General features: G+C 40.1%; 1 long non-coding RNA gene across 2 annotated transcripts in view; it reads left to right on the top strand.

Moving 5' to 3' along the window:
* Nucleotides 1–14,600, top strand: part of LOC138989370 (uncharacterized) — an 86,540-nt gene that overhangs the window by 55,456 nt on the left and 16,484 nt on the right. The window contains exon 2 of one of the 2 annotated variants that reach the window (XR_011465559.1): nt 10,195–10,317. The exons of the other annotated variant lie outside the window; for it this stretch is intronic. This is a non-coding gene — a long non-coding RNA (uncharacterized lncRNA). The remainder of the gene's footprint in view (nt 1–10,194; nt 10,318–14,600) is intronic. 2 annotated transcript variants of the gene reach the window in all.

Below are 14,600 nucleotides of genomic sequence, written 5' to 3' on the forward strand. Positions count from 1 at the left end.
GAATGCATTTGAATCAGTTCTAATGAGGTGGATGAAACTGGAGCCTATTATGAGAAGGCAATGGCAACCCACTCCAGTACTCTTGCCTGGAGAATCCCATGGACGGAGGAGCCTGGTAGGCTTCAGTCCATGGGGTAGCTAAGAGTTGGATACAACTGAGTGACTTCACTTTCACTTTTCACTTTCATGCATTGGAGAAGGAAATGGCAACCTGCTCCAGTGTTCTTGCCTGGAGAATCCCAGGAACAGAGGAGCCTGTTGGGCTGCCGTTTATGGGGTCACACAGAGTCGGACACTACTGACGTGACTTAGCAGTAGCAGCATACAGAGTGAAGTAAGTCAGAAAATAAAGACACCAATACAGTATATTAATGCATATATATGGAATTTAGAAAGATAGTAATGATTACCCTATATGTGAAACAGCAAAAGAGACACAGAAATAAAGAACAGACTTTTGGATTCTGTGGGAGAAGGTGAGGGTGGGATGATTTGAGAGAATAGCATTGAAATATGTATATTACCATATGTGAAATAGATCACCAGTCCAAGTGCGATGCATGAAACAGGGCACTCAAAGCCGAGCACTGGGACAACCCTGAGGGATGGGATGGGGAAGGAGGTGGGAGGGGGCTCAGGATGGGGGACACATGTACATTCATGGCTGATTCATGTCAGTGTATGGCAAAAATCAGTACAATGTTGTAAAGTAATTAGCCTCCAATGAAAATAAATAAATAAATTTAAGAAAAGAAAAAGAATCTGCCTGCAATGCAGGAGACCTGTGTTCGATCCCTGGGTTGGGAAGATCTCCTGGACGAGGGAATGGCTACCCACCCCAGTATTCTTGCCTGGAGAGTTCCATGGACAGAGGTCTTGTCCTGTGCACATACAGTTTAGGAATTCAGTTCAGTTCAGTTCAGTCACTCAGTCATGTCCAACTCTTTGTGACCCCATGAATCACAGCACGCCAGGCCTCCCTGTCCATCACCAACTCCCGGAGTCCGCCCAAACTCATGTCCATCGAGTTGGTGATGCCATCCAGCCATCTCATCCTCTGTGGTCCCCTTTCCTCCTGCCCTCAATCCCTCGCAGCATCAGGGACTTTTCCAATGAGTCAACTCTTCGCATGAGGTGGCCAAAGTATTGGAGTTTCAGCTTTAACATCATTCCTTCCAAAGAACACCCAGGACTGATCTCCTCTAGAATGGACTGGTTGGATCTCTTTGCAGTCCAAGGGACTCTCAAGAGTCTTTTCCAACACCACAGTTCAAAAGCATCAATTCTTTGGTGCTCAGCTTTCTTCACAGTCCAACTCTCACATCCATACATGACCACAGGAAAAACCATAGCCTTGACTAGACGGACTTTTGTTGACAAAGTAATATCTCTGCTTTTCAATATACTATCTAGGTTGATCATAACTTTCCTTCCAAGGAGTAAGCGTCTTTTAATTTCATGGTTGCAATCATCATCTGCAGTGATTTTGGAACCCCCAAAAATAAAGTCTGGCGCTGTTTCCACTGTTTCCCCATCTATTTCCCATGAAGTGATGGGACCAGATGCCATGATCTTTGTTTTCTGAATGTTCAGCTTTAAGCCAACTTTTTCACTCTCCTCTTTCACTTTCATCAAGAGGCTTTTTAGTTCCTCTTCACTTTCTGCCATAAGGGTGGTGTCATCTGCATATCTGAGGTTATTGATATTTCTCCCAGCAATCTTGATTCCAGCTTGTGCTTCTTCCTGCCCAGCGTTTCTCATGATGTACTCTGCATATGAGTTAAATAAACAGACAGAATGTGGTCTACTGGAGAAGGGAATGGCAAACCACTTCAGTATTCTTGCCTTGAGAACCCCATGAACAGTATGAAAAGGCAAAATGATAGGATACTGAAAGGGGAACTCCCCAGGTTGGTAGGTGCCCAATATGCTACTGGAGATCAGTGGAGAAATAACTCCAGAAAGAATGAAGGGATGGAGCCAAAGCAAAAACAATACCCAGTTGTGGATGTGACTGGTGATAGAAGCAAGGTCCCATGCTGCAAAGAGCAATATTGCATAGGAACCTGGAATGTCAGGTCCATGAATCAAGGCAAATTGGAAGTGGTCAAACAGAAGATGGCAAGAGTGAATGTCGACATTCTAGGAATCAGCAAACTGAAATGGACTGGAATGGGTGAATTTAACTCAGATGACTATTATATCTACTACTGTGGGCAGGAATCCCTCAGAAGAAATGGAGTAGCCATCATGGTCAACAAAAGAGTCCGAAATGCAGTACTTGGATGTAATCTAAAAAGGACAGAATGATCTCTGTTCATTTGCAAGGCAAACCATTCAATATCACGGTAATCCAAGCCTATGCCCCAACCAGTAATGCTGAAGAAGCTGAAGTTGAATGGTTCTATGAAGACCTATAAGACCTTTTAGAACTAACACCCAAAAAAGATGTCCTTTTCATTATAGGAGACTGGAATGCAAAAATAGGAAGTCAAGAAACACCTGGAGTAACAGGCAAATTTGGCCTTGGAGTACAGAATAAAGCAGGGCAAAGGCTAATAGAGTTTTGCCAATAGAATGCACTGGTCATAACAAACACTCTCTTCCAACAACACAAGAGAAGACTCTACACATGGACATCACCAGATGGTCAACACCGAAATCAGATTGATTATATTCTTTGCAGCCAAAGATGGAGACGCTCTATACAATCAGGAAAAACAAGACCGGGAACTGACTGTGACTCAGACCATGAACTCCTTATTGCCAAATTCAGACTGAAATTGAAGAAAGTGGGGAAAACCCCTAGACCATTGAGGTATGACCTAAATCAAATCCCTTATGATTATACAGTGGAAGTGAGAAATAGATTTAGGGGACTAGATCTGATAGAGTGCCTGATGAACTATGGATGGAGGTTCGTGACATTGTACAGGAGACAGGGATCAAGACCATCCCCAAGGAAAAGAAATGCAAAAAAGCAAAATGGCAGTCTGAGGAGGCCTTACAAATAGCTGTGAAAAGAAGAGAAGCAAAAAGCAAAGGAGAAAAGGAAAGATATAAGCAACTGAATGCAGAGTTTCAAAGAATAGCAAGGAGAGATAAGAAAGCCTTCCTCAGTGATCAATGCAAAGAAATAGAGGAAAACAACAGAATGGGAAAGACTAGAGATCTCTTCAAGAAAATGAGAGATACCAAGGGAACATTTCATGCAAAAATGGGCTTGATAAAGGACAGAAATGGTATGGACCTAACAGAAGCAGAAGATATTAAGAAGAGGTGGCAAGAATACACAGAAGAACTGTACAAAAAAGATCTTCACGACCCAGATAATCACGATGGTGTGGTCACTGACCTAGAGCCAGACATCCTGGAATGTGAAGTCAAGTGGGCCTTAGAAAGCATCACTACAAAGCTAGTGGAGGTGATGGAATTCCAGTGGAGCTATTTCAAATCCTGAAAGATGATGCTGTGAAAGTGCTGCCCTCAATATGCCAGCAAATTTGGAAAACTCAGCAGTGGCCACAGGACTGGAAAATGTCAGTTTTCATTCCAATCCCAAAGAAAAGCAATGCCAAAGAATGCTCAAACTACCGCACAATTGCACTCATCTCACACGCTAGTAAAGTAATGCTCAAAATTCTCCAAGCCAGGCTTCAGCAGTACATGAACCGTGAACTTCCAGATGTTCAAGCTGGTTTTAGAAAAGGCAGAGGAACCAGAGATCAAATTGCCAACATCCGCTGAATCATGAAAAAAGCAAGAGAGTTCCAGAAAAACATCTATTTCTGCTTTACTGACTATGCCAAAGCCTTTGACTGTGTGGATCACAATAAACTGTGGAAAATTCTGAAAGAGATGGGAATAGCAGACCACCTGACCTGCCTCTTGAGAAACCTCTATACAGGTCAGGAAGCAACAGTTAGAACTGGACATGGAACAACAGACTGGTTCCAAATAGGAAAAAGAGTACATCAAAGCTGTATATTGTCACCCTGCTTATTTATTTAGGAAATAGTCAAGGGTTAAAGAGGTATCTATGAAATTTTGGATTTACTTCTTTTATTTATTGATTTTTTAATCAGGAAAATTGCTTTACAATGTTGTGTTGGTTTCTGCCATAAAACAATGATTGGATTGCCTTCTTTTGTGACTTTTCCTTTCTGAGCCCCCCACCCCCTACCCCACCGACTTCTTTCTCCCTGATTTCCAGTGCTTCTGGATCATTTCTAAAACTCCAACTTCTGTCTCATCATTCTAGTAAAACTGCTACTCTCTCAGTCAGTTTAGTTCAGTTGCTCAGTCGTGTCTCACTCTTGGTGACCCCATGGACTGCAGCACACCAGGCTTCCCTGCCCATCAACAACTCCCGGAGCTTGCTCAAATTCATGTCCATCGAGTCAGTGATGCCATCCAACCGTCTCATCCTCTGTCATCCTCTTCTCCTCTTGCCCTCAATCTTTCCCACCATCAGGGTCTTTTCCAATGAGTCATTTCTTTGCATCAGGTGTCCAAAGTATTGGAGCTTCAGCTTCAGCACCAATCCTTCCAATGAATATTCAGGACTGATTCTAAATATCTCCTTTAGAATGTACTGGTTGGATCTCCTTGCAGTCCAAGGGACTCTCAAGAGTTTTCTCCAACACCACAGTTCAAAAGCATCAATTCTTTGGTGCTCAGCTTTCTTTATAGTCCAACTCTCACATTCCATACATGACCACTGGAAAAACCATAGCTTTGATTACACAGACCTTTGTTGGCAAAGTAATGTCTCTGCTTTTTAATATGTTGTCTAGATTGGTCATAGCTTTTCTTTCAAGGAGCAAAAGTCTTTTAATTTCATGGCTGCAGTCACCATCTGCAGTGATTTTGGAGCCCAAGAAAAGAAAGTCTGTCACTGTTTCCATTGTTTCCCCATCTATTTGCCATGAAGTGATGGGACTGTATGCCATGATCTTTGTTTTTTAAATGTTGAGTTTTAAGTCAAGTTTTTCACTCTCCTCTTTCACTTTCATCAAGAGGCTCTTTAGTTCCTCTTTGCTTTCTGCCATAAGGGTGATGTCATCTGCATATCTGAGGTTATTGGTATTTCTCCCTACAGTCTTGATTCCAGCTTGTGCTTCATCCAGCCTGGCATTTCGTGTGAGGTACTCTACATCTAAGTTAAATAAGCAGGGTGATAATATACAACATTGATGTACTCCTTTCCCTATTTGGAACCAGTCTGTTGTTCCTTGTCCAGTTCTAACTGTTGCTTCTTGACCTGCATACAGATTTCTCAGTAGGCAGGTAAGGTGGTGCTAATCTCTGCTTGAACTCAATTTGCCCACACACTGCAATAAACTATGAAATGCTCCCAGGGGAAAGCTTATTAAATGTAGGTCTCATGGTGGCTCATATGGCAAAGAATCACCTGCAATGCAGAAGATCAGGGTTCAATCCCTGGGTCGGGAACATCCTCTGGAGAAGGGAATGGCTACCCACTCCAATGTTCTTGCCTGAAGAATTCCAAGGGCAGAGGAGCCTGGCAAGCTACAGTCCATGGGGTCCCAAAGAGTCAGACGTGACTGAGTGACTTTCATTTTCACCCAGTAAGCTTCTCTTCTTCAAGGATAATATCCTTTCCATTTCTCTTTGTGTTGTACTTTGTATTGGTCTCTAGTGTCTTCATACAGTTGTTTTTTATATCTTATCAAAGATTTATAATTGTTATTGGCAAGAAAGTTAATCTAATACAGGCTACTCCTCCAGTCAGTAGAACTGGATAAGTGTGTTTTGAGTCAAGGTTATTTAGAATTCACTATAAAGATGAACAAGTAAATGAAACAAGCAGCAATAATATTTATATTTTAATGGGTTAGTTTCTGTTTGGTATTTTGGGTGTTTGTGATATTTAGAAAAATTTGACATGATAGGTTTGCAGTCCTAACTTACAATGTGTAATTAAATAATTTGTGTAAGTCTGTGGTTTAATGTTTAAATCTCACTTATTTTATAAATAATATGGGAAGAATGAAAGGCAGTTTAGATTCTTATTCATATTTAACTTATTGGATATACAAATATTCTTAAATACTTGAGAGAGGTCTCCCTGTAAATCAGATATTGAAATACTTAAAAAGGTAATAGACTATATTGGATTCAAAATTCAATTTGAAATGATTAAAGCATTTAATGAAATTTGTAAATCAGACCAGAATTAATACTAACTCCTTATTAAAGACTATTAAAATTTTCTACATTTACACGGAAATAAGATAGTGATATTATAAGTTGAATGTTGTATTTGTAATTTTATTTTATTTATTTTTAAAATTAATTTTTATTGGAGTATAGTTGATTTACAATGTTGTTTTAGTTTCTGCTGTACAGCAAAATGAATCAGTAATACATATATCCTCTCTTTTTAAAGATTCTATTCCCATATAAGTCATTACAGAGTATTAATAGAATTCCCTGTGCTATACAGTGTATTTGTAATTTTACTATGTTGGACAATTAATTTTAAACCAATATTCTAAATGAGCATTTATTGATATAAAGTCCATGGATTTGGACTCTTGTAAGACTGGGTTAAAGTGACTCTGGGTCACAATTTACTTAATGTCGTCCTCAGTTTCTTTATCTATAAAATGAGAATAGTGATGCTTCCCTAAAAGTACGTGTCTCAATAAATAATAATGTTCATGATAGTAATAATGATGATTTAATGATAATATTTTAAAAAGAGAGTTATAGAGCAATGTGCACAGTATGAATCCATTTATTTTGGTTAAAAAATAAGGTATGCAAAGGTATGTATTTAAAATTTCCAGAAGATTATATACATTAAATTTTACATATAACTATCATTTAAAAAATTTCCACAATGTAAATATATTACAATATCTATTTGTTGTATGTGTATATGTGTGTGGGAGAAGGCAATGGCACCCCACTCCAGTGCTCTTGCCTGGAAAATCCCATGGATGGAGGAGCCTGGTAGGGTGCAGTCCATGGGGTCGTTAAGAGTCAGACACGACTGAGCGACTTCACTTTCACTTTCCACTTTCATGCATTGGAGAAGGAAATGGCAACCCACTCCAGTGTTCTTGCCTGGAGAATCCCAGGGATGGAGAAGCCTGGTGGGCTGCAGTCTGTGGGGTCGCACAGAGTCGGACACGACTGAAGTGACTTGGCAGCATATGTGTGTGTATGTTCATATACAAAACTTCCAGTTAGTTATTTTGTGAAATACGATCATGAGTAACTTTTACTACTTGTTTTAGTAATGTATAACTAAAAGTGTGTAACTTTTACTACTACTACAATAACCAGATAAATGTACGTAACCTTGTATGTCATTTCCTCATGGAGGCTTTTCCTGACCATCTCTCTCCCAGAGAATAAACCTTCCCTCACCTGGGCAATCCAGGCTCCATGGCACAAATACCTTTTAGAGCACCTATCACTTTAGACCATGACTGTTTGCTCCTTGAAGCTAGGGATACATCAGGATATCCCAGAACTGACCACGATCCCTGTAAAGACACCCTAATCACTTGTTAACTGTCTTGAAGCAAAAGCAATTCATTTTACTCCCTCACTGAGAAGAGGCAACATTTCTTTACAGAGGAATCCCAAATAATCTTTGTAGATACCTTCACCTCCTACTCCATGTATGGCCTGGACTGTTACTCACTTCCAAAGAGTAGCATATAGGAAGGAAAAAACAATAACTTTACAGTTTAGATAACTTGCCAATACCACCTTTATCAAGTGACAAAGGTTAACATCGTCAGTGAGTACCTTGAGCTATCTTGTAGATAGCAGGCACCCCTGATGGGATGTGATGAGAAAGGCACTTCACCTCTGCACTACACTTCCCCCAAACCTGTAACCTTAGTCTAACCTTGAGAAAACACCTGACTAACCCAGACCAGGGGACAGTCTACAAATACCTGGTCTGTACTCCTCAAAACTGTCGAGGTCATTAGAAACACAAATTTTAAAAGGAAAGACTTGAAAAACTGCCCCAGACCAGAGAAAACTGAAAAAATGATAAGTAAATGTAATGTGGGATCTTGATTTGGATCCTGGAACATGAAAAGGACAACCTGGTGAAATCTGATAAAATCTGGAGTTTAGTTAATGGTAATGTACCATGAGAAACACTGGACTGGAAGAAGCACAAGCTGGAATCAAGATTGCAGGGAGAAATATCAATAACCTCAGATATGCAGATGACACCACGCTTATGGCAGAAAGGGAAGAGGAACTAAAGGGCCTCTTGATGAAAGTGAAAGAGGAGAGTGAAAAAGTTTGCTTAAAGCTCAACATTCAGAAAACTAAGATCATGGCATCCAGTCCCATCACTTCATGGGAAATAGATGGGGAAACAGTGGCTGAGTTTATTTTTCTGGGCTTCAAAATCACTGCAGATGGTGATGGCAGCAATGAAATTAAAAGACACTTACTCCTTGGAAGGAAAGTTATGACCAACCTAGATAGCATATTAACAAGCAGAGACATTACTTTGCCAGCAAAGGTCCGTCTAGTCAAGGGTATGGTTTTTCCAGTGGTCATGTATGGATGTGAGAGTTGGACTGTGAAGAAGGCTGAGTGCTGAAGATTTGATGCTTTTGAACTGTGGTGTTGGAGAAGACTCTTTAGAGTCCCTTGGACTGCAAGGAGATCCAGCCAGTCCATCCTAAAGGAAATCAGTCTTGGGTGTTCATTGGAAGGACTGATGTTGAAGCTGAAACTCCAATACTTTGACCACCTGATGCAAAGAAATGACTCATTGGAAAAGACCCTGTTGCTGGGAAAGATTGAGGGCAGGAGGAGAAGGGGATGACAGAGGATGAGATGGTTGGATGGCATCACCGACTCGATGGACATGGGTTTGGGTGGACTCTGGGATTTGTTGATGGACAGGGAGGCCTGGCGTGCTGTGGTTCATGGGGTTGCAAAGAGTTGGATACGACTGAGCGACTAAACTGAACTGAACTGAATGTACCATGTACCAATGTTGCCTTTTTAGTTCTGACAAATGCACCATGGTAATTTAAGATGACAGTATTTGGAGAAACCAAAACTGGGTAGATGAGGAGTTCTCGGTACTACATTTGCAATTTTCTGTAAGTCTAAAATTTTCCAAAATTAAAAGTTTATTTCAAAAAATCACTCCCCATGTACTATACCCTCTGTAATAGGCTGAAAGGTTAAACATCTATGTTTGGATATAAATGGAACCTAGTTAGAAAATATGTAGTAGAATTGAGCAATTAAAGCAACATAATTTATTTTTATTTTATAGTGATTATAATGGTCTATACAAGAGAATATCAATTGGCTGCACATCCTTTCTCAACTAACTGAACCTATGTTGTCACTCAGCTGAATGGCTATATTTATTGCCTTCCTTGTAGCTCGGGTGACCCTGTGACTAACTTCTGGTCAATGCTATGGAAACAAGGGTATGACATTTCCAGGAAAACTTCTTTAAAGGGCTAGGTGCTTCCTTCCTCTTTCCTGCTACTGGTATGGGAATGGGAAGCCTCTGAGGTGGCACACTGAGGTGGTTGGAGCCACAAGAAGGCATTAGTCTGAATCTGATGACATCTTGGAGGTATCATACCTAATCCTCACTAACACAAGATCATACACATCCATTTTTTAAAAGGGAAAAATTCAGAAAAGAATATTGTTGCATATGAAGGAAAATAAAAATGGCCTGTAATTCTACCATGTAGAAATCCAGTACCATTTGTGAGATAAATACATACATATTCAATTGAAAAAAAAAACTCTTACGATCCTCTACATGGAGTTTTCTATTTTACTTTTAAAAACTTAATATTATATCATCGACACTTTTGTATATATGTATTTTTTGAAAATACTGTTTGGAAAATTTATTATTTTGGAAATACTGTTTATCAAAATATTGTTCAATGTTTGTACAATATGCATTATGGTGATGAATGACTGTGATGAGTATGAATTTGATTCACTCTGACTCGTGTTCAAGACTCACTTGGGCCACTGGCTGTGTAACTCCGGCAAGTTGTGCCACCTCTTGAAATAAAATGGGAGTAACCTTTTAGAGTTATTGGGAAGATTAAATTAGTTAATGCATATAAGATCTAGCACAAGGCCTAGATCTTAGTAAGTTGTTTTTTTAAAAATTAATTCATTAATTTGACTGTACAGGTTCTTAGTTGGAGCATGGAGGATCTTTAACTGTAGCGTGTGGGATCTAGATCCCTGGTCAGGGATCGAACCCAGGCCACTGGAAGCATGGAGTCTTAGCCACTGGACCCCAGCGTCATCCCAGTAAGTTCTTAATAAATATAAACTATTGTGATTATCATTATCATTCTTTAGTCAGTTTCTTCTTCATGGGCAGTTAACCTGTCAGGGTCTAATTAAGAAATAGACAATCAATTAGAGTTCAGTTTAAAAAAAGAAAGCAATGGAAGCCACATGAGAACTTAGAAGAAATGTAACAGAGAATTGGTTACAAAGGTGATAAGAAAGCTGAGAAATAAAATAGGGGAAATTAGAAACCCCAAAGATTGCCAGTAGCAAGAAGGCACTACTACTGTTAGGTGGGAGAGAGGGAAAGGTGGTAACCAGAGCCCAGGGCCAGGGTCACTGGTAGAAGCTACCATCATGGCAGACCTTTCCTATGGGAGCTCAAACCAGGGAGGAAATTCACCTACTTCTGGAGATGCCATCTGACATGAAGAGGGCTGGATTTTCTACCTCCAGAACCTCCCACTGCGGACCCATCAAGGCACCTGGAAATGGAGTCTTCAGGGATCAGCCTTGAGATATAGAGCAGAGCAGAGGAAGAGAATCTGGATGGAGTGGATCTGATGGAAACAGACTCAGGACCAGTGTAGTCCACCCCTTTTACTATCCAGCATTCATTCTTATGCTCCCACCTATGTTTAATATCAGATGTGAAACACCTCTCTCCTACAAAAGCCTTCTCCATCTTCCCTCTGACAAGAGGAGCTGCAAATTCCATCAGTCATCATGTTAATCTTGGAACCAAGATCTCCAGGTAAATTTCAGCACTCCCCATCTAGTTTGGATGTGGCTTCTCATGGCCTAGTGAATTCATTGTGAAATTAAGCATCAACAACATTTTTCACATAAAATATGAGGGGGGGAGGAAAAGGGGAAAAAATGATCAATAGATAATAGGTCCATAAAAATATGTACAGACCCTTCAGTTCTTATTTCTCTAACTGATCACAAAGGTCATCACTGATATTTTCTCACTGAAAAAGTAAAATTTTTCATTGAGATTCCATCACCATTCCATGTTACCTTGGCTGTTAGTCAGTCCATTGGTTATTCGGGATTATTTACTTGATGAAAAACATCTTCATACCTAAATGGTCTAAGCAGTGGAAGCCACATGAAAACTTAGAAGAAGTGTAACACAGAGAATTGGTTACAAAGGTGATAAGAAAGCTGAGAAATATGTTTCTATGGTTTTATTGGGTTACTTTCATCTTTAATTGAACTTTAATATTGGACATGCAATTACTGTTCTTTAGCTATTTCCAGATTCTAAATGGCTGCCTAATGACTATCCTAAGTCCCAAATATGGTCATTCCTGCACCAGATGTGTAGCAGCAACTTAATTTTCCCATGATAATTAACACCAATAACCCCTGACCTGCTTTCTCAGTTTGACCTGAGGAATCCTGAATGGTCAGTAGCCCCTACTCCGCTTCAAGTTTAATGGGACCATTCTTTTATCTCCTGAAGAAATAACACTTTTCCTGAGGACCTAGTTCACAAAAGTAGTAGAACCCAAGGTTTGGGGATGGGGAACAAGAGCTTGCCCAGTGATTTATCGGGTATAACAGTGAAGTGGCCCCTCCCAGTTTTACACGTTAGTTCCCAGAGCCTTCAGGGCAGCACTTCAGCCTCGTAGGGGCTAACTCTGACTTGTTGCTGCTGTTGCTGTTTAGTCACTAAGTCGTGTCCGACTTTGTCCATCAGCTGGGCAATAGAAGGTCCTCATACGGCGGTGTGAATTGCAGGAGGAGCCGCACTGTAGCAAATGGTGATAGATGTAACTTGCTTGTTTCTTCCAGATGTACTTGAACCTAATCTCACAGACAGCACTTCCAATGAAAAGAAATTGTTTCTGTTCGCACCAACCCTTATGGCTTAGCGGGTTTGAGAGCACTCAATTCATGATAGGAGGCTCAAGCCACATCGTCACTCAGAGTCCATGGTATAGTAGATGCTGTGGCACCCTGCCCCAATCCAGGACTGAGACAGCCCTTGTCTTCCTGAAATAACACTTTCTGCAAGAACATGATCATAGTCGATCCCCCTTTGGAAATCTCCCAGAGCCTGTGGAAGCAGACTTGCTCAAAGTTCTGCCCCCCTCTCTGGGGGAAGCCCACATCCAGTACCTGGTCATTGTAGCAGTATCTGGCTCCCTTTTCTCTTTAAGGCAAGACAACTCTATAGAGACAGCTCTACTCCAGAACTCCCTGTGTGATCAGTTGAGGCTTCTGTTGAAACTGCATCACCATTCAACTTCTCCTCTTGCCCAATCCTGACTCTTTTAGTCTCTTACAGTTGCTGTACCCAAGTGCAGTCCCCAATATGCCTCCTGTCTCAGATCTCCATCTCAGACATTCTCCATCTCAGAGTTGACTTTTTGGGAAACCAAACACACAGTCGAGTGTTTAAACTCTGTGAAGTCCTTGAGGCATGTCAGGGTCTGCTCAGGGGAAGAATAGTTATCAACTCAGAAAGGCACAGCTTTGCTTCAAAACTCTGTGGGACTATGCTGTGATTCTTACTGGAATTTCCTATTCCACACAACTTTGAGGACTTCTCTGGTGGTCCAGTGGTTAAGTAACCACCTGCCAATGCAGGGGACATGGGTTCAATCCCTGGTCCGGGAAAATCCTGTGTGCTGTGGGGCAGCTAAGCCCATGCACCACAACTACGGGATCTATGCTCTGCAACAAGATAAGCCACCACAAGCAGCCTGTGCTCCCAGCTAGAGAGTAGCCTCTGCTCACTGCAATGAGAGAAAGCTTGCATGCAGCAATGAAGACCTAGCACAGCCAAAAACAAATAAAAATAAAGCTTTGAGTACCACTGAATCTGTTGTGTCATAAGCCTGAGTGACAGCCTGTACCCACTAAAGAATTTGCTCTTATTCTGAGCCCCACTTGAAGACTTAGTCTTGCAGATCACTTGGTAGATAGGTTGGACCATCATACCCAAGTACAGAATATATACCCTCAGAAATGGTACAGATAGTTCAGTAAGATACATTAATTTTACATATACTCACTGATGTCTACTGTACATCAGTCACTCTGGGAGATGTAGGGAAAAAATGAAAAGTGGATTCAGCCTTAGAAGAATTACATCTAGTCAGTTGCAAAGCAAAATGAGCCATGATGATGGCTGTCTGTGGGCAGTGCCAGATTATATTTATGTATGAAGTGTCATGAGCATGCAAGAAGAGAGTCATCATTCCTACCCTGGCAGGCTGGAGGAGGAGGTGATATCTGGTCATATCAAACTGTGGACTGATCAGCTCAATGAACAACAAAATACTTTTCTGAAGCCAGGTATTAAAAGTATTTATATGACTTATGAGATTTAATGATTTAAATTTAATGATTCTGAGATTTAAGCTGTTTCTAAGTACATAATTCACCTATCATATAAGTTTGTTTTCTGGGTTTGGATCCTAAAAAATACAACAGAATGAATTTCTGTTTCTATTTTGTGAAGGGGTAATTTAAAAATAATTAAGATAATTTCTTCTCTTCAGAACAACAATATAATTCTCACTATTTTAATTTTCTGCTCATGGCCTGGCATTGAACAATGATTAAAAAACTATACACTTAATTATAGATTATGTGCTAAATGAATGTTCTAAGTAGATTGTTGAATATGCAATATTGGCACCAAATTTTGAGAGTTGAACACAGCCTTTCTTTTGTTTCATGAATCAGATGCAAGATTCTCAGAACACCCTGGCATTAATTCTCATTTACTATTTCTAAAGTTTTTCTTTTTTAACTAGGAAGTCTTTTTGGAAATAAAATCAGGAAATGTTTAGCAACTTGGAGCAACAATCTATATACAATATATCATATACTCTTAAGTCAAACGTAATCAAGATTGAATAATTTATATTTTACTATTAACATGAAAGATTATTTTGAGATTTTTTTTTTTAAAAGGAAATTTTCTGATGCCTTTTTCCCCCTAAACCAACATGCACACAGCTATTGAAATGTCTTGCTTTACATTTGTGTACTTGAGGTGATGTTGATAGTTAATAATAATGTGTGTAAATTAATATACCTCTAATAGTATAAATTAGATACATTTGATGAATTCAAGCCTTTTTGGCTGACTGTCAGACCTGATTGTTGGATGGTTGCTGATTCAAACCTTGTAAATTCACAGGAGATATGTCAGGTTTGCCCCTTTGTTGTTGTTGAGTTGTGCTTGCTTTGTTAGTGTTATCTTTGATCCAAGGTCCTTTTGTAGGCCCAGTTTTACCACATGTGGGGCAGGTTACTTAAGCTAAAAGGAGATAGTA

The sequence above is a fragment of the Bos mutus genome, chromosome 10, assembly GCF_027580195.1.
Source record: "Bos mutus isolate GX-2022 chromosome 10, NWIPB_WYAK_1.1, whole genome shotgun sequence".
Taxonomy (NCBI): Eukaryota; Metazoa; Chordata; class Mammalia; order Artiodactyla; family Bovidae; genus Bos; species Bos mutus.